This window comes from Sorex fumeus, unplaced genomic scaffold (assembly GCF_029834395.1).
Source record: "Sorex fumeus unplaced genomic scaffold, SorFum_2.1 ptg000044l, whole genome shotgun sequence".
NCBI classification, from domain to species: Eukaryota; Metazoa; Chordata; class Mammalia; order Eulipotyphla; family Soricidae; genus Sorex; species Sorex fumeus.
In genome coordinates this window covers 38219720-38245208 of record NW_026606101.1, presented here as the reverse complement: position 1 = coordinate 38245208, position 25489 = coordinate 38219720, and positions in this window count along the sequence as shown.

Sequence of the window (25489 nt, the reverse complement as noted above, 5' to 3'; positions counted from 1 at the left end):
TGGAGTTTGCTAAACCAAATGTTGAACATGTGGTTCAGAGTCACCTAAAATCGGATATCAGCAGAAATCCAAGATCGATCCAAGATCGTTCATTGTGCTTTGCTATCTTCAGTAAACAATGTGAGAGCAAGACTAAACATTCATGGACACGTTAGGTACAAATAGTCCAAAGCAAATCAAGTATTTTAGGAAAAGCAAGTCTCACTAGAGTTTTTTTTGCCAGAGTAAAATTAAAGCCTAGAATTTAAAAGGAATAAATGTAATAAACAGAATATAGTGTCAATGCAAGATATTAAGACAAGGAAGGGGCATGGGACTAAGTGAAATAGATATCTTATACTTCTCTGCAGAGTTAAAATTACCTCTGAATAAAAAGGCATTACATTATGGAAAGTTAGGGTCTTGGGGGTTCTAAAGTCATAGGTTTGAACCTCTTTATTCATGCTCTGCACAAGTCAACTGGTCTCTTTGACCTAGACACTCTCCAGTACAAAAAATGCTTCTGAACAGGAGTGAGTTACTGTGATCTAAGTGCATGACACCGAGGAACTGCTCAGAAAAAGCCAGTTACTAACATTCAACCATTTCTAATTCTAATAAACTGATCTCCTAGAGGTCTTCAGCCTCAAGGGTCATGGAGAACTGACCTTCTGACATCTGTGTCACTGCTCATCAGTCAATAGTTCTGAAAACCCTTGTGGAAACTTTTGATTTCCCCCACCTCTGAATTTTTCAAATCTTGAGGGAGCAGGGGTGTTTAATACCTTCACCTGAGTCCAGAAATTAGATGATTTTTAAGTGTGATGTGTAGAACAAGGAGGAGTAGATATATAGGCTAAAATTAATTTAGGAAATTGCAAGTTCTTGTCTTAGAAGATTCCTCTCTGATGCTATCTAACCTTTTTAATGATATGTAGAGTTGAGCCACTTCAGAAGTGGGGCATAACCCTTCGTATCTGTCTGTGTCTTCAATAGTTAATTATTATTATAGTTTGGGTTATATAATAGGAATGATAATTACTTTTATAGTATTTGTGATACAATTATTGAGTAATACCACTACTGAAATGCTCATTAACATCTCTCTCTGTTCCTATGTGACCTGTGGTCTAAACTTCCTTAACTCTACCATGCTCCCACTATTTATTGATTGACAGTAATTGCTTCGTGCATCCTGTTATCTTTCTTAGCACCACGCATGAGCTCCAGACCTCCACCTATGCACCTTCTAGTGAACCTCACCATTCCCTTCATTCACTCTCCCCTACCCTGGTATTCTCAGGTTTGTCTCTGTTTTCAAAGAAAGCTATTCTCAGGTTCTGTTTAATAAAAACATAGGTTTTCTTTTGATTAACTCACTTATTTATCAGAGCAGAAAATTAAATGAACATCCTTGAATTTGAATCTGCTTTCTCTCATATTGGCTGTTCAATCGTTGAGCAAGTTTAGTTAAAAATTTAAAGTATATGCTTTCATTCAGCATGATATTCTCCATATTTCTTCATGTACAAGCAGATTTCATGACTTCATTTCTTTTCTAATGGCTCGGTACTATTCCACTATATAGAAGTAGCATAGCTTCTTTATCCACTTATCTATTATTGGGAATTTGCATTGATTCCAAAAGAGACTGTCTATTATCACTTAATCACTTAATCACTTAACTTCCCGTTAGTCGTCGATTTGCTCGAGCGGGCGCCAGTAACGTCTCCATTTGTCCCTGTCGCGTGCTAGTGTAGCCCAATGGCATCTCTTCGCTCCGGGAACATGGAGGGCCTCAAACCGATCGTTCATGATCTTGACAAAGAAGTCTGACCATCTGGTAGGTGGGCGGCCATGCGGTCTCTTGACATCCCGTGGAATCCAATCAGTAACAGCTCTAGTCCAACGGTCGTCTTTAAATCTCATTACGTGACCAGCCCATCTGATTTTCGACACCTTGGCAAATGAGACAGCGTCCCTGATCCTTGATCGTCGACGGATGTCAGAACTCCGGATTCGTTCTCTCATTTGAGTGAAACGTGATATTCCAAGCATAGCTCTTTCTATTCTTCTTTGGGAGACCTGAATGGCATTCTCATCTTGTTTGCGTAGGGCCCAGGTCTCTGAGGCATATGTTAATGCAGGAAGAACAGTGGAATCAAAGAGATGTGCCCGGAGCCGGAGGTTCTTCGTCCTCTTAGCTATTTCTTCGACGTTCTTGAAGGCGTTCCAAGCCGCTCTCTTCCTCCTGCGCAGCTCGGGTGCCAGGTCATTTGTCATGTTGACCTCTCGACCTAGGTACACATAGCTGTTGCATTCAGAGATGGTCGTTCCATTGAGAGCGAATGGGGCGTAAGGAACAAGGCTGTTTCTCATAAACATTGTCTTCGTAAGATTCAGCTGTAGTCCTACCTTTCCACACTCACGGTCAAAGTCGGCCAGCATTTGTGCCGCTTGGCTGATGTTTGGTGTTATTAAAACAATGTCATCAGCAAAGCGGAGGTGGTGTAGTTGCCGACCATCTATCTTCACTCCCATTCCTTCCCATTCCAGTCGTCGCATGATGTTCTCGAGGGTGGCACTGAAGAATTTGGTGAAATGGTATCACCCTGCCGCACCCCTCTCTTGACATCAACTATCACTTCTTTGTAGAATGGTGAGATCCTGGTAGTGAATCCGCAATACATCTCACGGAAGATCCTGATGTATTGGGCTTGAATGCCCTGATTGGCTAGGGCTTCAATGACCGCTTCCGTCTCAACAGAATCAAAGGCCTTCTTTAAATCAATGAATGTTAAGCAGAGCGGCATCTTGAACTCCCGAGAAACCTCAATGAGCTTGGTTATCGTGTGGATATGGTCGATGGTGCTGAATCCTTTGCGGAACCCTGCTTGCTCACATGGTTGTCCTTCATCTAGTGTTCTGCCAATCCTATTCAGGATGACTCGAGTGAACAACTTGTAGATGACAGACAATAGGCAGATCGGGCGATAGTTGCCAATGTCATGGATGTCTCCCTTCTTGAACAGTAGTACGGTCCTGCTGGTTTTCCATTGAGATGGAACCTTGCATTCAGACAGGTAGCGAGTGAAGAGCCGAGCCAGTGTATTGATGAGTACTGACAGCAGGTTCTTCAGGTGTTCAGGTCTGACCTTGTCTGGGCCGGGTGCTGTTTGCTTCTTTACTGACGAAATGGCGTGTCGGATTTCGGAAGGGAGAACATTGGGAACGACATACCCATCCTGTGGAATTTGGTATGTCGGCAAGTGGACATGGCTATCGAAGAGATTTGAGTAGAAGTCATGGATAATCTTCTCCATTGCCGTTCTGGAGGATGTGATGGATCCATCAGGACGTCGGAGGGCAGTCATCTTGGTCTTATAGTTGGCGAAGGAGAGGCGGGCGTTACGAATACTTTTCCCGGCTTCTGCTGCATCTACCAGTACTTCTGCTCTTCTCTCTTTGAGGTCTTCCTTGATCGCATCTCTGCACTGCTTTGCAAGCTCGGACGTTAGCTTGTGGTTGCCTGAGGCATGCGCCAAACCACGCTGGCGAATTAGCTCAAGAGTTTTCGAAGATAGGCGACTTTTTGTGGCTATCTCTCTCTTGGCGTTCCTCGCACATTCATGGAGGTGCTGAACCAGTCGATCGTATTCCTCGTCAATGTTGTCAACAATGGCATCTTCCCCTGTTGCCGCAATAGTACCAAAGAGTTCCCAGTTGGTGGTCGTTCTGGGAGTTCTCTTTTTGAACTTTGCAGCCCTTTCTCCCCGCTCTGTGAAGTAGAATTTTGCACGAAGGAGACGGTGGTCCGATCCCGTTCGAAATTTTGGGACAACAGCGACATCAGTCAGGCAAAACCGTCGATTGAATATGATGTGGTCTATTTCGTTGTGGAATCGTCCACCGGGAGACTCCCATGTCCATCGTTTAGATTCTGCCTTCTGGAACTGTGAGTTACCATGAATGGTCTTGGTCGACATGATGAACTCAGACAGTCTCTCACCCTGTTCGTTCCATTCTAGGCCATGGGTTCCGATGTGATGTTCTTCAGCTGATCTTCTCGGTCCTATCTTGGCATTAAAATCACCCACAATGATCTTGTAGAAGGTGTGGTCTTCTTTATAGAACTTCTCTAGCTCCATGTAGAACTTCTCGATTTCTCTTTCATCATAATGAGATGTTGGTGCGTAGACAACGAAGATAGAAACTGCAGGCAGTGAGCCACATCTATTCAAATGTAGACGTCCGATTCGGGTTGTTAGGCATTCGAATGAATCAATGCTCTTGGCCAAGTTTGTGTTGACAAGGACACCGACGCCTCCAACACCTCTTTTATCGCATGTTCCGAGGAACAATTCTTCTCCAGTGTCGAAAACGGCATGGTGAGATTCGTGCCTTCTTGTCTCGGTCAGACCAATGATGTCGTACTTGATCATTCGCTCTTGTACCATCAGGTCCTCGATGGATGCATCTGATGCTAGCGTACGTGCATTGAAAGTACAGACAATCATTTTTGTCTTCCTTCGTTGTGGCAGCCTAGGTCGGCCTTGAGATTTTGTCGGCCTCTCCTTTCTCATCCTTCTCAGTGCTGCCATGTCGGTGAAGCCTTCAGGGTCAGGTGAATGAGACCAGTTGTAGTTACTGGTTTTGGCATATCGAATACACAGCGGATAGCTTGCCAGGCTCTTCCGTGCGGGCGGAATACTCTTGGTAGCTTGCCAGTCTTTCCGAGAGGTATAGAGGCTTTTGGGGTGACCTCTAATCACCCTTGTAGGTGTTACCATATTTGAACCCTATCAAATATGGTACGATAATTCCAGAAGACGGGTATTTAGTGTCTTATGATGTGTCGCGCGGCCGCAAGCGGCCGCGCGGTTCCGGAAAGCGTCCTGGAGTGTGGCGACGGCTGGGTAGTGGAAGTACTACTTCCACTGTCTATTATAAAGAACCATATTGACTTGATTCAACAAATTTATTCAAACTTATCTTTAATGTTAGTAATATGGCTCCTTTTCCTTGAAAATCTTAGAGACTCTATCTTTTGATTTAGGTGTAAGCAATTTCCAGTGTTTTGGTTTTGTTTCTTCATAGTAAGTTTAAAGTTGAAACTCCAGGTATAGCTGGCTGCTCAATAATGACCTTAAGGAATAGGAGTGTGTCCATCCTTCTTAAGATTTGTCTTGTTTATTTCTATCTGGTTACAAAGTGACTGCTGTGTCCTTTAGGTATCAAATTTACCTTCTAGACAAGAAGAAAGGAAAGGAAGGAAAAGAAATTATCAATAATAGGGAAGAAAAGGTTCACCCCATTAGACAGAATTCTGTCACATTTCTAGACAAGGAGAACCTGAGGAAATAACTGTTTATAATTGCATATATCACAGTCACAAAAAAAATGGGACCCTATAATTAAAAGGGTGAGGTCACTATTTGGAGCTAAATAATAAGTGAATGTGTGTGCCAGTGTGGCTGATGAATAAAGACATGAGTACTTCTAAACCTTCACAAAATCTGCATCCAGGGCCAGAGTGATAGTTCAGCGGGTAGGGCATTTGCCTTGCATGCGACAGACCTGGGTTCGATCTCTAACATCCCATATGGTCCCCCAAGCAATGCCAGAAGTAATTCCTAAGTGCAGAGCCAGGAGTAACCCCTGAGCATTGCTGACTGTTACTCAAAAAGAAAAAAATCTGCATTCAATGACCTCGCGTAAGTGATTGACTGGCAGGAATCAAGATAAAGGGTTTGAGTTGCACATAGGTGCTGAACAGTTGTGGGGGAGCTAAAACCACTGCTCTGGGTTATAAAGTAAAATTCAGCATGAAAGTCCAGAGAGAGAGAGAGAGAAAGAAGAGATATGCAGGCAATTGCCTTGCACATAGGTGACTCTCGGGATCAATCACCAGCACCTCATTGCTACCTGAGCATTACCCCTGGTGACAGAGTCCTGGGAAAGAAGAAAGAAGAAAAACGTGGGAGGGGGGAGGGAGTGAGGAAGGAAGAAAAAGAGGAAGGAAGGAAGGAAGGAAGGAAGGAAGGAAGGAAGGAAGGAAGGAAGGAATCAAGAAGCCCATAAAAAATGGGGAGGAGAGCTGAACAGAAATTTCCTGAAATAAAAAATACAAATGGACAAAAATACAAATGAAAAAATGCTTTGCATCAGTAATCATCAGGGAGATGCAAATCAAAACAATGAGATATCATATCACGCCACAGAAGCTAGCAAACTTCAAAAATAACAAGAACAACAGGTACTGGTATAGATGAAGAATAAAGGAACTATCATTCACTGCTGGTGAGAACATTGCCTAGTCCAGCATTTCTGGAAAAGAATATGGAAATTCCTTTAAAATCTAGGAATTCAGCTTCCATTGGATCCAGCAACCCCACTTCTTGGAATATACCGCATAGGTGCTGGAATGGAAAAAAGCCATTTACACTCATATTTCTTGCAATATTACCCACAATAATAAAAAACTGGAAAGAACACAACTGTCATAAATGGAATAAAGAGATTATAGACATATAGACATATAATAAAATGGAGTATTACTTGGCCAGAAGAAAAAAGTCCAACATAATAAACCACGTCGATAAATGAAAAGAACAAACCATATGTCATATCAATAGATAAAAAGAAGACATTTGAAAAATCCAGAACCAATTTATGATATAAATTCTCAACAAAATGGGATTTGAAGGAACTTTCTTCACTATAGTAAAAGCTATCTACTACAAGTTCACAGTAAGCATTATTCTCAATGGGGAAACACTAAAAGCCTTCTCTCTAAGATCAGAGTCAAGACAAAGGTGCCCACTCTCACACTTCTATTTAATACAGTACTGGAAATACCTACCAGTAGGTAGATATCAAGATCAATCAGATAGGAAGGGTAGTTGTCAAGCTTTTACTATTTTCAGATGACATGAAAAATCATGTCATTAAAAAAATCCTCAAGACTCTGCAGAAAAGCTCCTAGAAACTATAGGTTTGTATAGTAAAGTGACAATATTACAAAATGAATATGATAGAGGAGAGAGATATTAAAAAATAATCCCATTTACAACTGTGTTTCAGAAAATCAACTACATAGGAATCAGCTTTACTAAAGAGTTAAAGGACATGTGCAAAGAAAACTACAAATCACTACTTCAGTGATAAATAAAAGAGGACATGAAGAAATAAAGACATATTCCATGCTCATGGATCGGAAAGATTGACATCATCAAAATAGCAATACTCTGAATCCGTGCGGTACATGGAGGAAAACGTAGGCAGAACACTCCATAACTCTGAAGCTAAAAGTATCTTTAAAGAGGTAACATCGGGGAGTGGAGTGATAGTACAGAGGGTAGGGCATTTGCCTTCCACGTGACCAACCCAGGTTTGATTCCCAGAATCCCATATGGCCCCCCAAGCACCGCCAGGAATAATTCCTGAGTGCAAAGCCAGAAGTAACCCCTGTGAATCGCCGGGTGTGACTCAATAAGAATAAATAAATAAATAAATAAAAATAAAGAGGTAATACCACTGACCAACCAAGTGGAAGCAAAGATAAACCAATGGGACAACATTAAGCTTTTTAGCTTAAAAAAAGATGACCAAAATATAGAGGCAGTCCACAAAAATGGGAAAAAATATTTACCCAATTCACATCAGATAAGGGGTAATATCCAAGATATATAAAGCACTGGAAGAACTTAATAAGAAAAAAACTCTAAGCCCATATAAAAATGAGGAGAAGAAATGAACAGAAACTTCCTCAAAGAAGAAATACAGATAGCAAAATGGCTCTACATTGCTAATCCTTGAGGAGAAGCAAATCAAGAAACAACAATGATATATCATTTTACACCACCAAGACTGGCACACATCAAAAGGAATAAAAACAACCAGTGCTCTCATGGATTTGGGGAGAAAAGGACTCTCTTTCATTGTTGGTAGAATGCCGACTGGTCCACCAGCCCTTTTGGAAAACGATACGGGCATTCCTCAAAAAACTAGAAATTGAGCTAGTGGTACCACTTCTGGAAATATACCCGTGGGATGCAAAAACATAGCAGAAATGACATTTTTACTTGTATGTTCATTGCGCACTGTTCACAATAGCCAGAATTTGGAAACAACCCAAGTGCCCAAGAACAGATGAATGGTTAAAGAAACTATGGTTCATCTACACAATGTAATACTATACAGCTGTTAGAAAAATGAATTAATGACATTCACTAATCAGTATGGAGAGTTATGGAGAATTTCACGCTGTGTGAAATTGGTCAGAAGGAGGAGTACAGACACAGGATGACTGAACATATTTCTGAAATATAATAAAAATACAGGGTATGAGACTAACTAATACCCAAGGACAGTAGAAACAGGGGCTAGGATGAAGGGTCCATGGTTAGTAGCCTGCCTCAAGGTCTGAGGCAGAGGGCAGTTGGGATAGAGAAAGGATCACTTTTACAATGATGTTTGAAGGGATCACTTTGGATGGGAGATGTGTGTGCAACTGGATACAGGACCAAACATGATTGTGTCTCAGTATAGTGTATCTATATAGAAAATCATAATATATAAAAGGAGAGAGAGAGAGAGAGAGAAAGAGAGAGAGAGAGAGAGAGAGAAGAAAAGTGTCTGCCTCTATAGGGGGTGGGGGCAGGAGGGATATGGGGGATATTGTTGTGGAATTGTACAGTGTGGGAGGGCTGGGTGTTGGAACATTGAATGACTGAAACTTGGTCACAACTTTGCAACTATATCATGGTGAGTCAATAAGAAAAGAAAAGAAAGGAAAAGAAAAGAAAGAAAAGAAAAGAAAAAGCCATGTAGTTTGCTGCTACATGGAGGGGCCTGGAAAGTATCATGCTAAATGAAGTTAATCAGAGGGAGAAAGACCAACACAAAATGATATCTCTCATATGTGAAATATAAAGATACATAATGGGGAATAAAAAGTGCCCAAAGACAATGAAAACAAAAAACATGAGATTGGAAAAACACCACCGGAGGGGGTTTGAAGATAGGATGGGAAAAGGTAATGACTTTAGTGGAAGGAAGATCAAACAGGAGAAGGTGTTGCTGAGGGGTAGTGATGTGTTATGTATGAAACCCTTCCAGCAACAGTACAGAAAACCATAATGTAAAAACAAATTTCTTTACAATACTGCCCTGCGCATGGCAAACTAGTGGGTGGAAGGTAAAAAAAGCGGGATATTGTTGAGGGAAGGGAGAACTAGTGAAGGGATTGTGCTGAAGCAATATATGCCTAAAACCAACTCATGAATAATTTTGTAATTTCTCAGTGATTAATAAAAATTTTTTAAAAATGAAAGAGAGAGAAATCTCCTTGACACAAACACAAAGTTGAACATGAAGATGGAAACACAACACTTGAGGGAGGTGATGAACAGGAAGCTGTGTCATATGTTAGGATTTTGTGTTATGATTCATTGTGATGTTAATGACCAATGGATAGATACCTAAATAAACAACTTTTGAATACCTGCTACATCTTTATGTTTCTCTATGCATTTTTCCAATTTATTTATAATAAACCTATCTGAGAAATTAACAGTCGATGCCTAGCAATTATATTAATATGCATAAAAACTGCAAAAATTTCTTCTGTTATGAATCTTCAATTAGGTTTGTATATACTCTAAAATACAAGCTCTATATTTTTCCACCTTGTCCTTGCCTAGTGTAAAGCTTCTGCCTGTCTTTTTAAAAAAAAATTTTATTAGTGAAACACCATGAGATACAGTTGTAGACTTACAGTTGTAGACTTGGCTTGGGGTTCAGTTATACAATGATTGAATACCCATCCCTCCACCAGTGCCAATTCTCCACCACCACTGATCCCAATATCCCTCCCACCCCCACTCCCCCATCCCATCCCCCCTTTCCTCTGTGGCAGGGCATTCCCTTTTGTTCTTGCTCTCCTTTTGGGTGCTGTGGTTTGCAAGACCTTCTGCCTGTCTTGATCTGGCTATGCAGGCAAGCTTGGCATATTGCATTTTGACTTCAACTGACAGTCTTTCTGCTTAAATTCTCAAGGATCTATTTTCCTTTTGCTATGACCCTCTAATTCCTAAGAAACTCAACTTCACGATAAAGTATCCCACATATTTATACATCTTCAAAATTACTCCCACTGAAGTTGGAAGAAGTCCGGGTCAGAGGCTCCTAGCAAACTCATCTCTCTGTGCCTAACACTTCAGAAAATTATATAAGGAGCCCAGAATTACAGGTTCTAGCCAATGGTCAATAACCTAAAGTATTAGACAACTTCACCTTGAAGCTAAAAATGAAAGAGAATATAAGAAAGTTCAGAGCTCAAGAAATGTGCTAGCCAAAGTCCTCAGTTATCAAGGAGAGATTTTTCTCAGTCATCCACTGGGCCAGAATAAACAGGGATCAAAGAATTATAAAATCATTGTCACTTGCCAGTCAACAGTTTGGACTATCAATCACCCTTAGTATACAGGCTGCTTCTTAGGAAGGGTAAATGGAATTTTATTCTACTTCTACCTCATAGCTTCTGGATAATCCTATGCCTCAGTTTTCTCAACTGCAAAATAAAGTTATAGCACAGCGGTAGGGCGTTTGCCTTGCACGCAGCCAACATGGCTGACCTGAGTTCGATTCCTCCGCCCCTCTCGGAGAGCCCGGCAAGCTACTGAGAGTATCTTTCCCGCACGGCAGAGCCTGGCAAGCTCCCCGTGACGTATTCGATATGCCAGACACAGTAAAAACAAAATCTCCAATGGAGACGTTACTGGGCCTGCTCAAGCAAAATCGATGATCAACGGGAGGGCCTTTTCTTGAAAAAATCTAGAATTTTCTTAGCACTTCTAATCCTCAGAACTTTGTTGCTACTCACTTGGCCCCAATAAGTATTTATTTGTCTTGGCATATTCATGTTGGTAGAAAACAGTGCTCCCATGTCTCCAAGAAGTTATCAGTGCTATTTCTGAAAGTACAATCCCCAACAGAAGTTAAAAAAAAAAGGGAAATATCAACAAATAATTCAGCCTGCAGAGTTCAAACACATCATAAACTATAAGGAGTTTTATAGACTAGGGCTGATGGAATCTGTATTACATGCAGAAAATTTCAAGAACATTATCACTTGATCACTTGACATCCCATTACTCATTGATTTTCTTGAGCGGGCGCCAGTAGCATCTCCATTTATCCCTGTTGCATGCTAGTGTACCCCAATAGCGTCTGCTCACTCCAGGAACATGAAGAGCCTCAAACTGATTGTTCAGGATCTTGATGAAGAAGTCTGACCATCTCGTAGGTGGGCAGCCATGCGATCTTTTGACATCCCGTGGAATCCAGTCAGTAATGGTTCTAGTCGAGTGGTTGTCTCCAAATGGCATTACATATCCAGCCCATCTGATTTTCGATGCCTTGGCAAATAAGACAGCATCCCTGATTCTCGTCATCTATGGAGGTCAGAACTCTGGATTCTTTCTCTCACTTGAGTGAAGCGTGTTACTCCAAGCATAGCTCTTTTGATTCCTCTTTGGGAGACCCGAATAGCATTCTCATCCGTTTTCATAGGATCCAGGTTTCTGAGGAGTATGTTAATGCAGGAAGAATGGTAGAGTCAAAGAGATGTGCCCGGAGCTGGAGGTTCTTCGTCCTCTTAGCTATTTCTTTGACTCTCTTGAAGGAGTTCCAAGTCACTGTCTTCCTCCTGCGCAACTCAGGTGCCAGGTCATTCATTATGTTGAGTTCTTGATCTAGGTACACATAACTGTTGAACATGATAAAAAATATAAAAACCTTGCCTAACTCATAAATAAAGATCTAAGTTCTGATATCACGATACATTCTTGAATTTTGCATACTGCATTAGAATTTGGGCTGGAGCGATAGCACAGCAGTGGGGTGTTTGCCTTACACGCAGCCAACATAGCCGACCCGAGTTTGATTTCTCTGCCCCTCTCAGAGAGCCCGGCAAGCTGCTGAGAGAGTATCTCACCTGCTCAACAAAGCCTGGCAAGCTCCCCATGACATATTCGATATGCCAAACACAGTAACAACAAAGTCTCACGATGGAGACATTACTGGGCCCACTCAAGCAAATCAATGAACAACGGGAGGACAGATGATGATAGCATTAGAATTTAAATGTACATTTCACAACATTTGTTTTGAATATTCCCAGCAACATCAGGAAGACTTGTGTGCATATTTGTGTGTGCAAATGTGTGTGTGTGTTTGAGGGATCTCGGAATTAATATTCAGTATTCTCAGGAGTCACTTCCAGCAACACTCAGCCTTATTGGATCTATGTCTGATGATTCAAAGTTTGGACCCTGCACTAAGTTTTTTCCCAAGCCTAGTTATGCTGGAAACAGTCAGAGCCACCCCAGAATTGCTTAGATTCCAACAAGGCGATAGCAGATGCATTGGGAGGCAGTTTAGGGTGGTGAGAAGAACACGCACTGTCAGGGACACAGGAACCTGCCAGGCATAGGCTCCAGCCTTTGTCCTTGCTCTCTAGGATGCAGTCAGCCTTCTAAATGAGCACTAAAGCATGTGGCAGTTGATACAGTAGCAACTAGCCCAGTCATACACTTGCTTTCCAGATCTACATCTCAGCTATTCCTGCCTCCTTCCAGCTGCCACCCCACGTTCACCGAAATGTAAATTGAATTGGGTAGAGGGTTATTTATGGGGAAAGACAACATTTCATTGTAGTTGATGCTGTTGGTTTCCAGCATTCATTATCTTGCCTCCTTCTTATATTATCCCTTTAGTTTTTGAATCAAACCAGTAGTGTTCAGAGGATACTCACGCGCCTAGTGTTAGGAATCACTCTGATGGTGCCTGGGAACCCTCTAGAATAAGGCCTATTCTTCTTGATGGGACCCTATGATGGAAAGAATTAACATCGGGGCTAGATTTTGTCAAGTTATGTTTCTCAAAGAGCTGGGATCACTCCAACATTAGGTCTCTGACCTCAACTTCCAATCTTTAACTTCTACGTGTGATTGGACTTCTTCACAGCACAGAGATCTCAGAGTCCTTACCTTTTTACTGGTGGTGCTCTTCATTCTCTAGAAATAGCTCTACTGCAAAAAATAAAGGCTATGTTCTCCTTAACTTGTTTCCCAAGACATGACGGTCATATTGCTATGTTTTGCTCATTCAAGTGTCACAGATGTGGTTCAATTTCTAAATTATACCCCCACAATATCCCTTCTGGGTCAATGGAACTTGTATGATTAGATGTTAGTTCCCATGATCATGTTAAATTATGTAGCATAGGAAATTGGATGGTCTAATCTCATTGTGTGTATCCCTGATATAGCGTGACATTTTTGGCTATTGGAAAAGGAGGGAATTACAGATATTATAAGTGAATTGTAATACTTCCAAAAGAATTGAAAAAGTACTTTGTTAAAAGAAAACAAAACAAGGACCTCCAAGGCAGCATGCTCAACAAGGAGCCTCAAGAAGTCAAGACTTCTCCTTGACTAAGGTGCCCACATAAGCACTTAGGACAGAGGGGACTCTTGCGGTTGTAGTTGCAGTAGAAGTGCACCAGAAATAGAGCTCTAACCCACGACTGGCACCAATGCAGTCCGCTCCCCCACAGGTACAGCAGCGGTGAGGGGTTTGGTTGGGGGGTAGTTTCTGTGGTGGCAGCCACTCACTTGGACTCAGTTATTTTTCTTTTTCAAAGCTCTTTGGATTCATATCTCAACCTCCCTTACCAAATTCTTTTTTTTTTAGCTTTTTGGGTCATACCCAGCGATGCACAGGGGTTACTCCTGGCTCTGCACTCAGGAATTACTCCTGGCAGTGCTTGGGGGACTATATAGGGTGCCAGGGATTGAACCCGGGTCTGCCGCATGCAAGACAAATGCGCTCCCAGCTGTACTATCGCTCCAAACCCCCCATTACCAGATTCTTATGAGGGCATCCTGGCTACCCGAAACACATTAGGCCAATAGTTCAATAGTCTATCCCAATCAAAATGCTCCTAAAACTCACCAGAAAAACAGTAAAAAAAAAGAATCTGAAGAATACTTATGTAAAAAAAATACATTCCCTGATAATATAAAGTAACAGAATGGGAGACGAACACCCAAGAATAGTTGAGATAAGTACCAAGAAGTCTGCTCCATGGGTTGGAAGCCTGCAGCACATGCTGGGGGGAATGGCAGCTCAGATAGAGAAGGGAACACCAAGTAAAGACTGTTTGGAGGACTTGCTCAGGATGCGAGAACCATGCTGAAAGTAAACTATAGACTGAACACGATGACCACTCAATACCTCTATTGCAAACTACAACACCCTAAAGGAAAGAGTGAGCAAAAGGGAATGCCCTGCCACAGAGGCGGGGTGGGGTGGAGGGTTGGGGTTAGGGGGTGAGAGGGCTACTGGGATCGTTGGTGGTGGAGAATGGGCATGGTGTAGGGATGGATATTCGATCATTGTATAACTGAAACCCAAGTACGAAAGTTTGTAAGTCTACAATTGTATCTCATGTATCTCATGGTATTTCACTAGTGAAAAAATATATATCCCCTGAAGCTGCACTAGAGGCCCCAGAAAAGTCACATAGGAGCACCACAGAAGAAGTTAGTATTCTTACAGGGATAAAGGGGACCACCATCGACCAAGCTCATCTATAATCCTTCCTCGCAGCAAGAAGAGGACATTGATAGTGAATTGGAGGGGTCCACCTACATACTACAATAGCAACATGAAGAAACAGCGCAGGTTCCCACCAGGAGGAGTAGATAAAGTAAAAAGCCAGAAGCCTCAACAGGGAATACCCACATATACAATCTCTTTGATAAATAATTCAGAGATGAAATGTTGAGGATGAGCTTGAAGTAAAGATGGAACATATATCCAATAAATTAAAGGAGGTTGGGAAAGATACAGTGTAATGGATAGTCAATAAAATACAGGAAGAAATGAGAGTAGAAATAAGAAAGCTACAAACCGAAGTGTCACTTATAAAGAATTTGATAGATGAAATTAAAAGTTCAGTGGGTGCCCTCAATAATAGAATGACAACAAAGACAGAATCAGTGAGCTTGAAGAAGAGCCGCAGAAAGCATACAGGGAACAACAAACAATGGAAGAAGATCTTAAAATAGCTTGAGTGATTAAGAGACCTAAAGGATGAATTCAAAAGCAACAACACAAGAATCATCGAAGTATCAGAAGGACAGGGAGGCAACCCCAATGAAATAGTAACAGGTAACGATAGCATTGCTGAGAAGTTCCCAGAACTGGAGAATGGAGGCATCCAGATCCAAGAAGCTTGAAGGATACCAGCTAAAAGAGACCCTAATAAAAAGACTCCAAGACATATCATAATCAGAATAACTAATACCACAGATAGAAAAGCAATACTGTAAGCAGCAAGGTCAAAGATGGAAATCTCATAAAAAGGAGATGCACTTATATTTACAGGAGACTTATCAGAGGAAACCATCCAAGCCTGAAGACGGTGGTTTGATACAGTGAAAAAAACTCAGTGAAATGAACGCCTCACCAAGAATACTTCATCTAGCGAGACTCTCACTCAGACTTAAAGGAAAGATACACTACTCATGGAAAAGCAACAGCCCAGTAACTTCATAGAATCGAAGCCAAACTTAAAAGATGGACTGATGGGGCTACTGTAAGACAAGACAAACCCAAGAAGCACAACAAACCTCTATAGAAATATGGAACAAATCCCCATGAAAATATTCTCTCTCAATGCCAATGGTCAAAATGCACCAATTAAGAAATATAGACTGGCAAAATTGATTTAAAAATTGAATACAACATTATCCACCCTACAAGAAACGTATTTGAGCAGTCAGAGCAGACTCAAAGTCAAAGAATGGAAAACAATCCTACAAAAAACCAACTCCCTCAAAAATACTGGGGTGGTCATATAAGTATCTGACAGCTTAGATTTCAGGCTAAAAAAGATTATAAGAGGTAGCGAAGGTAATTTTTAACAATCAGGAAGAAATCATAATTCTAAAAATATATGCATCCAATGAAGAGGGGCCAGCAAAACACTTAAAACAACTGCTAATAGACTTTAAGGAGGGCATTGGCAGCAAAATGATAGTAGTCGGAGACTTCAGCACTGCCTTATCACCTCTTGATACAGCAACAAGACTAAAACTCAGCAAGGAAGTACTGGATCTGAAGGAAGAAATGCAAGAGAGTGGGCTAATAGAGGTATAAAAGACTTTTCATCCTCCCCAAACCAAATACACATTCTTTTCCAGTGCTCATAGAACATTTTCCAAGATAAACCATATGCTGGGCCACAGAACATATTTCAATAAAATCAGGAAGATAGAAATTGTATCAACTATCTTTTCAGACAGTGATGCATTGAAGATAGAAGTTAATCACACACAGAAACAAATAATCAAATCAAACACCTGAAAATTAAACAGCTCAATGTTGAACAACCAGTGTGATATAGTAAAAAACCCAGTGGTTTAGAGAAGAAATCAAGGAATAAATAAAAAGATTGATGGAAACAAATGAGAATGAATACACAAGTTACCAGAACTTGTGGGACACAGCTAAAGCAGAGTCAAGGGGAAAATTTATAGCTCTGCAAGCATTTATCAGGAAAGAAGAAAGGGTCCACATGAATGACTTCACAGCTTACAGTCTTATAAAATGACCAACAGAAGGAGCCCAAACTAGGCAAGAGGAAAGAAATAATAAAACTTAGAGCAGAAATCAATGAACTGGATTCCCAAAAAACAATCCAAAAAATCAATGAAATCAAGAGCTTGTTCTTTGAAAAAATAAACAAGATTGATAAACCACTAGCAAGACTCACAAGGAAAGAGAGATAACTCTAATAAACTGAATCAGAAATGAAAATGGGGACATCACAACTGAAATCAAAGAAATTCAAAGTATCATTAAAGATTACTTTGAGAGTCTGTATGCCACTTAACAAGAGAAGAATTGGATTCCTGGATTCCTATAACCTTCCAAGGCTAAAAGAAGACTTGAAATACCCAAATAGACCAATCACTATCAAGGAAATTGAAACAGTAATAAAAAGTCTTCCCAAAAACAAGAGCCCAGGTCCAGAAGGATTCACTAGTGAAATCTTACAAACATTTAAAGAAGACCTATTGCCAGTTTTTTTTTCATGCTTTTCCTGGAAATTGAAGAGACAGAAACTCTCCCAAACAATTTTTATAGGCATATATCACTATAATGCCAAAAGCAGACAGAGACACCACAAAAAAGAAAGAAAATAGGTGGGAAATATCTCTGATGAATACATATGCAAATATCCTCAATAAAATATTAGCAAATAGAATCCAACAACTCATCAAAAAGATCATACACCATGACCAAGTGGGATTCATCCCGGGGATGCAAGGACGGTTTAATATTTGCAAGTCATTCAACATGATCCATCACATCAATGAAAGAAAATATAAAAATTATATGATCATATTAAGATACACAGAGAAAGTATTTGACAACATCCAGCTACCCTTTTTTGATGAAAAGATCACGATCGTCCTGTTGTTTGTTGATTGCCTCAAGCAGGCACCAGTAAGGTCTCCTCCTTCCTAGCCCTGAGAATTTAAAAGAGCCATATTCAATGCTCTTTCAGGGCTAGGAGAATGAGACCTGTCATTGTACTGGTATTTGGCATATTGAGTACGACACGGGAAATTTGCCAGACTCTGCCGTGCTGGCTGGATACTTATGGTAGCCCGCCAGGTTCTCCAAAGTAAAAATGAGATAATAAGACTCTGCACTGTTCTCTTCCAGGAGCTGGTTTTTATAGTCTCTGGATCTTGGCCATTGAATGGAACACCTGGTGCCGGTGGCAGCGGTGGGTATAATGCCTACCTACTGGAAGATGGGGGATATGGGTGGAGAAGGCGCAGTCCCAATCCGAGCAGGCTTGGAGATCTCAGCCCCGGGACCCATTTTGATGAAAATTCTTGGCAAAATGGAAATTGAAAAAACTTTCCTCAATATAGTCAAAGCCATTTACCACAAGCCTGTGGCAAGCATTATTGTCAATGGGGGAAAATTAAAAGCCTTCTCTCTCAGGTCAAGACAAGAATGCCCATTATCATTACTTGTATTCAATATAGTATTAGAAGTTCTTGCCATAGCAGTTAGGCAGAAAAAAGATATTAAGGGCATCCATATAGGAAAGGAAGAAATGAAGCTCTCATTATTGGCAGATGACATATTGTACTTAGAGAACCCTAAAGCCTCTACCAAGAAGAAGCTCCTAGAAACAATAGACTTGTATAGTAAGGTCTCAGGCTACAAACTTAATACCAAAATGTCCATGGATTTCCTATATGCAAATAAGAAGAGAGAAGATAATGATTTGAAAAACAACAATCCCATTCACAATCATGCCTCAGAAAATCAAATATCTCAGAATCACCTTAATTAATCAGATAAAGGACATGTACAAAGAAAACTACAAAACCCTACCTCAAGAAACAAAAGAGGACAAGAGGAAATGGAAACACATCTCCTGCTCATGGATTTGGAGAACTAACATTGTCAAAATGGCAATATTCCTCAAAGCATTATACATATTCAACGCGATACATCTAAGAATGTCTATGGCATTTTTCAAAGAAATTGATGAAACATTCCTGAAATTCATATGGAACAATAAGATCCCACAAATATCTAAAGCAATTCTTGGGGGAAAAGAGATAGAGGGCATCCTCTTTAACAAGTGGTGCTAGCAGAACTGAACGGCTATGTGCAAAAAATGAATTCAGACCTCTACCTAACACCATGCACAAAACTCATATCAAAATGGAGTAAAGGCCTCAACAGCAGGCCAGAATCCATAAGGTACATTGAAGAAAAATTTGGCAAAACCCTCCACAATATTGAAGCTAAAGGCATCTTCAAAGATGAAATGCCACTGACCAAGTAAGTGGAAGCAAAGATAAACAAATGTGACTATCTTAAACTAAGAAGCTTCTGCATCTCAAAAGAAACAGTGTCCAGGATACAAAGACAGCCAATGGAATGGAAAAAGATATTCACCCAATACCCTACTCATAAGGGGCCAATATCAAGGATATACGAGGAACTGGTTGAACTCTACAAGAAAATAATGTCCAATCTCATCAGAAAATGGGGCGATGAAATGAACAGAAAATTTCACAAAAAAGAAATCTGAGTGGCCAAAAGGCACATAAAAATGTTTTTCATCATTAATCATCAGCAAGATGCAGATCAAAACAAAAATGAGATATCATCTCACAGGCATACATCCAAAGAAGAATAAAAGCAACCAGTGCTGGTGCAAATGTGGGGAGAAAGGAACTCTTCTTCACTGTTGGTGGGAATGGCAACTGGTCCAGCCTTTTTGGAAAACAATGTGGATGTTTCTCAAAAAACTAGAGAGCAATACCACTCCTGGAATATATCCCAGAGAGGCAAAAAGGTATAGTCGAAGTGACATCTGCACTTGTTTGTTCATTGCAGCACTGTTTACAATAGCCAGAACACATGACTGGTTAAAGAAACTTTGGTACATCTACACAATGGAGCACTATGCAACTGTTAGAAAAGACAAAGTCATGAAATTTACATACAAGTGGTACTACATGGAAAGTATCATGCTAAGTGAAATGAGTCAGAAAGAGAGGGACAGACATAGAAAGATTGCATTTATCTGGGGAACATAAAGTAACAAAATAGGAGACTAACACCTAAGAACGGCCTAGATAAGTACCAGAAGGTTCACTCCATGACTTGGAGGCCAGCCGCACACACTAGTGGAAAAGGCAGCACAGATAGAGAGGGGAGCGCCAAATAAAGGGTGTTGGGAAGATCTTCCCAGGATGGGAGAAGCATGCTGAAAGTAGACTATAGACCAAACATAATTGCCACTCAATGCCTCTTTTGCAAACCACAGTTCCCAAAAGGAGAGAGAGAGAGAGAGAGAGCAAAACTGAATGCCCTGCCACAGGGGCAGAGTGGTATGGGGGGGGGGGAGGCTGGGGGGTGGGTGGGAAGGATACTTGGATTAGTGGTGGTGGAGAATGGGCACTGGTGGTGGGATGGGTACTTGGTCATTATATAACTGAAACCTAAGCACAAAAATTTGTAAGTCTACAACTGTACCTCATGGCGTTTCACTAATAAAAATTTTTTTTAAATGTAATATCACTGTCCTCCCATTGCTCATCGATTTGCTTGAGCGGGCCCAGTAACGTCTCCATCGTGAGACTTTGTTGTTACTGTGTTTGGCATATCAAATATATCACGGGTAGCTTGCCAGGCTCTGCTGTGCGGGCAAGATACTCTCGGTAGCTTGCTGGGCTCTCCGAAAGGGGCAGAGGAATTGAACTCGGGTCGGCCATGCTGGCTGCGTGCAAGGCAAGCGCCCTACCACTGTGCTATCGCTCCAACCCAAATGTAATATATATTTTTAAAAAACTAGAAATTGATCTTCCATTTGACCCAGCCATATCACTTCTGGGAATATACCCTGGGGGTCCAAAAAACAGACAGCAAAAATACATTCCTATGTTCATTGCAGCATTATTCACCATAGTCAAAATCTGGAAACAACCTGAGTGCCCAAGAACAGACTAATGGATAAAGAAACTATGGAATATCTACACAATGGAATACTATGCAGCTATCAGGAAAAATGAAGTAATGAAATTTGCCTATAAATGGATGGACATGGAGAGATATGCTGAGTGAAATGAGAGAGAAGATATAGAATGACTGCATTCATTTGTAATATATAAAAATATATAGTAGAAGATTAATATTCATGGCCAGGGAAAACAGGGTTTAGGAGGGCTGGTCAATGTTTGGAACTAACCACAAGTGAATGTGGGGATGAGCGTAAGTAAGATAGAGAAGAGACTAGTATGACAATTATAGTTGGGAAGGGTCACACTGGACAAGATCTGAGGGTTAAAGGTAGGTAAAGGGATATTCTTGATAAAATTTCAGTATCAATATTGTAAATCACAATGCCCCAAAGGAGAGAGAGAATGAGAGAGAAAGAGAGATAGAGAAAAGGTAAGCATCTGCCATAGAGGCAGGCAGGGATTGGGGGTGATGGGAGGGAACTTGTGGATAATGGTGCTGGGAAATGTACACTTGTGGAGGGATGGGTGTTGGAATACTGTATTACTGAAATCCAATCATAAACAGCTTTGTAAGACTCTATCTCACACTGATTCAATAAAAAAGTTAAAAAAGAAGCAATATAGAAAAATATGAGAATAGATAAACAGATAAATAAAACTCGTAAAATCAGGTGGTAGATAGCATAGTCATCTAATGAATGTAAATGTTAATAATGTAAACACTTGAATTTCAGCAGCTGAAAACAAAATTTAGGAATCTAAAATGCCTAATGTTGAGTGTGAGAACAAGTAACAAAAATACTAGAGAGAGCATCAGTCAAAGAAAGATGATTTCCTATCTTGCTAAGCGATTTTTATACATTTTCAATAATGAATTAATATCTATTTTATTTTGAATGTTTATGACCGATTAGTTTTTTGAATTTGTAGTTTTTATTACAATTTTTACTTATAAATGTAGAAATTTACACTTAATCGGCCTATAATATATTTTGAAATATTCTCTTAGGATAATACATACTTAGTACCTTTATAGGTTTGTTAAGATTTTCCCCTTAAATTTTCTTAATTCTCTTTACTCTTACTATATTCTACTTTTGTAGAATTTATGTTTTCAAGTAAAGTCTAAAATATGTTAACACATAATTATCATAACATTGTCACTGTCCTCCTGTAGTTCATCGATTTGCTCGAGCAGTAATGTCTCCAATTTGAGACTTGTTGTTACTGTGTTTGATATATTGAAAATGTCATGGGTATCTTGCTAGGCTTTGCCACGCGAGTGAGATACTCTCGGTAGCTTGCCAGGCTCTCTGAGAGGGGTGGAGGAAATGAACCTGCCTCGGCCTGGCTGGCTGCGCGAAAGGCGAACGCTCTACTGTTGTGCTATCGCTCCAGCCCATACTTATCATAATTTTCTTTAAATTTACATAATCTAAAAAATTACTTTTTGAAAATAAACTTTTTACTTACAATTTTGTGGAACTTCGGGATTCATCTATTTGTCTGAAGGTGTCACCACCATAGAGAGAGATAGAGGGAGAGCTCCATATATGGAGAGAAAGATAGAGGGTGTCATCAAAACTGTAGATTTTTGTACTGAACAGAGCTTACATGGGGGAGGTAAGGCCTTGGGATCCTCAGGAGTCTGGTAAGGGAAGCAGGGTTTCTGGTGATGGGTCTGGTGTTGAATGATGCCTGCAAGAAAAATGAGATTAGAAGTGTTATAAATCTCAGTTCCTCAATAAAAGTGCTTTAAAAACAAAATTTTAAAAGTCTATAGAATAAAATATGTTGATTATGAATATTTACATTATGCAACAATAAAGATAGGCAAGAAAGGTTAAATACAAAATTTATGAATGTGATTATCACTGGGTAGAAATCGAAGGGGGTCAAATCAGGAGAACACAATGAGGCGTAAATGAAATCGTTACTATACTAAATTATAAAGGCAGATGGATATAGTATTATAGCCATTTATTCTTTTATTTTATAATCTGTATCACTGTCCTCCCATTGTTCATCGATTTGCTAGAGCGGTCCCAGTAACGTCTCCATTGTGAGACTTGTTACTGTGTTTGGCATATTGAATACATCATGGCTAGCTTGCCAGGCTTGCAATAATATTATAATATATTTTTGTTTGTTTTTTTGGAGTGGCAAGAAGAAAGTACACGGGTTAAGGCTCATGCTTTGCTTGAGGTTGAGGTACCTGGATTTGATCTCTGGCACTACACGGTCCCTTGAGCATCAAAAATTGCAACTCTGGAGGCCTTAAGCACCATTAGGATGGCGTGAGGAATCATCAGAATCATGGGGTCAGAGAAACATCAAATCCTTGGCCATTGCACTGAAGTAACTTCCCAGTAGACTTAAAATCACTGTAAGTGGTCCTGATTTTTCATGAACAACACTTGGGAAGCCCACCCATCGATTATTTTGCATTTATTAAATTTTAAACTGGAATTTGGAGGATCTGGGTGGAAGATGCTCGACTCCAATTCGAGTAGGCTTGGAGGTCTCGGCCCCAGAACCCGCGTGGCTTTGTCCCTCTGCCAGTACCTTCATGTGTGCGGAGAGTGGTCCCAGCATGGTGGTGGCTGGTCCTGGAGGTCTTCGGCTGCCGGAGCCCTGGTCGGGGCGGGGAGGAAAGCTCGACCCGCTCCCCTCCAAGGGGTCCCGGCGAGGGACACCCAGGCGCGGGGGCAAAAGACTGCACTGTTCTCGTCCGGGATCTGGATTTTATAGTCTCTGAGTCTTGGCCGCTGATGGGATTACACGGCGCCAGGGGGCCAGGTGGTGGGTGTGACCCCCGCCTACTGGAATTTGGAGGATCTGGGTGTAATCCCATCAGCGGCCAAGACTCAGAGACTATAAAATCCAGATCCCGGACGAGAACAGTGCAGTCTTTTGCCCCCGCGCCTGGGTGTCCCTCGCCGGGACCCCTTGGAGGGGAGCGGGTCGAGCTTTCCTCCCCGCCCCGACCGGGGCTTCGGCAGCCGAAGACCTCCAGGACCAGCCACCACCATGCTGAGACCACTCTCCGCACACATGAAGGTACTGGCAGAGGGACAAAGCCACGTGGGTTCCGGGGCCGAGACCTCCAAGCCTACTCGAATTGGAGTCGAGCATCTTCCACCCAGATCCTCCAAATTCCAGTAGGCGGGGGTCACACCCACCACCTGGCCCCCTGGCGCCGTGTAATCCCATCAGCGGCCAAGACTCAGAGACTATAAAATCCAGATCCCGGAACCGCGCGGCCGCGAATGCGGTAGGAATGAGGTAATAAGACATCTTATTACCTCATTCCTACTTTGGACAAACTTGCAGGCTATGGAATGTAGCCTGCCCACAGGGCAGAGTCTGGCAAACTCCCCGTGGCCTACCAAATATGCCAAATACCAGTAACAATGATGGGTCTCATTCTCCTAAAGAGCCGTGAATATAATCTCAGGGCTAGGATGAAAGAGACGTTACTGGGGCCTGCTCGAGGCAATCGACGATTAACAGGATGATGAAATGAAAAAAAAAAATTTAAAGTTAAAAATTAAGAGAGACACACAAACAAATCTTCGACCCGAGCAACTTGCTGCAGAGATGGCCCTGGACTTTGTAATAGGCCATTTCCACTGGGCTACTCCAGATGGGGGCAGGCACTGTCCCTCCCCCTGCCCTCTAGGAGCCCTGGCGGCCACCATTTTCTAGAAGTCAGCAACAAGCTTCAGGTACGAGTGGCAGTGGAGGCAGATGCCAGGCCTCACAGGACAGGGGAGGAGTGGGCCCTTGTCCTTCCCACCAACCCAATGGGACTCTGAGATGAAGCCACATCCAGCCACCGTCTACTTAAGCTCCCACATGGCCATGACCCAGACACACACAAACGAATCTTGGACCCAAGCCACTTGCTACAGTGACCTCTTCAGACCCGAATTATTAAAATATTAGAATTCTTAGAGTGACAGCCACTCTCCATAACAAGCAATACAAAGCACATTGTCTAGCATTGCCATTTCGGCAGGTATGAGTGGTGGTGGGACTGGTCTCAAAATATTAAAAGTAGCTAAAGTAGAGAAAGAGAGTATTGTGCAAATTGTCTGCCACATAGGCAAGGGGAGGTGGGAATGGTGTGGGGGTGGGGTGGATACAGGGGATTTTGGTGGTGGAAAATGTGCACTGGTGAAAGGAAGTGTGTTTGATAACTGCATGATTGAAATTCAAACATGAAAGTTTTGTAACTGTACCTCATGGTGAATCAATTAAAAAAATAGATTAAAAAAATAAAAAAGTTAAAGATTAAGAAAAAATAAGGTGGGAGATGGTTCAAATAGTAGCCCACTGCTCAAAGCATAGCTGGTTTTATCCCTGGCAATCATGGAGCACTGCCAAGCACACCAGACACAATTATTCTATTTTTTAAAAAAAGGAATGTAGGGGCAAGGGAGACAAAATAGTAGATAAGGCAACTTCCTTGCATGCAGTCACCCCAGATTCAATCTCTGACACCACATATGGTCCCTAAACTTCAGCAGAACACATAGAAAAAAAATTCCTGAGTATACCCATTTATGACCAAAACCCCCAAATTTTTAAAAAGAACTTAAAAAGAAAATGCAGATTGTAAAACAGATGCTCCAAATTTCTCCTTTTAACTAGTTGAGAGATCTAAATTGTCTCTCCCCAAAACAGGGAATGAATCATTGCCTCAAACAGAACTCAGAGACCCAAATTCTCAAAATTATATGTGACGCATGGCACTCCCGACAGTTTCTAAAAGTCTAAGATGTGTTTGTGTAGGGGTGTGAGGCCAATTAAAATGAAAGTGTTTTATAAAGTATTTTTTAAACTTAAGGCTTTATTGTCTTTGTGTTAAA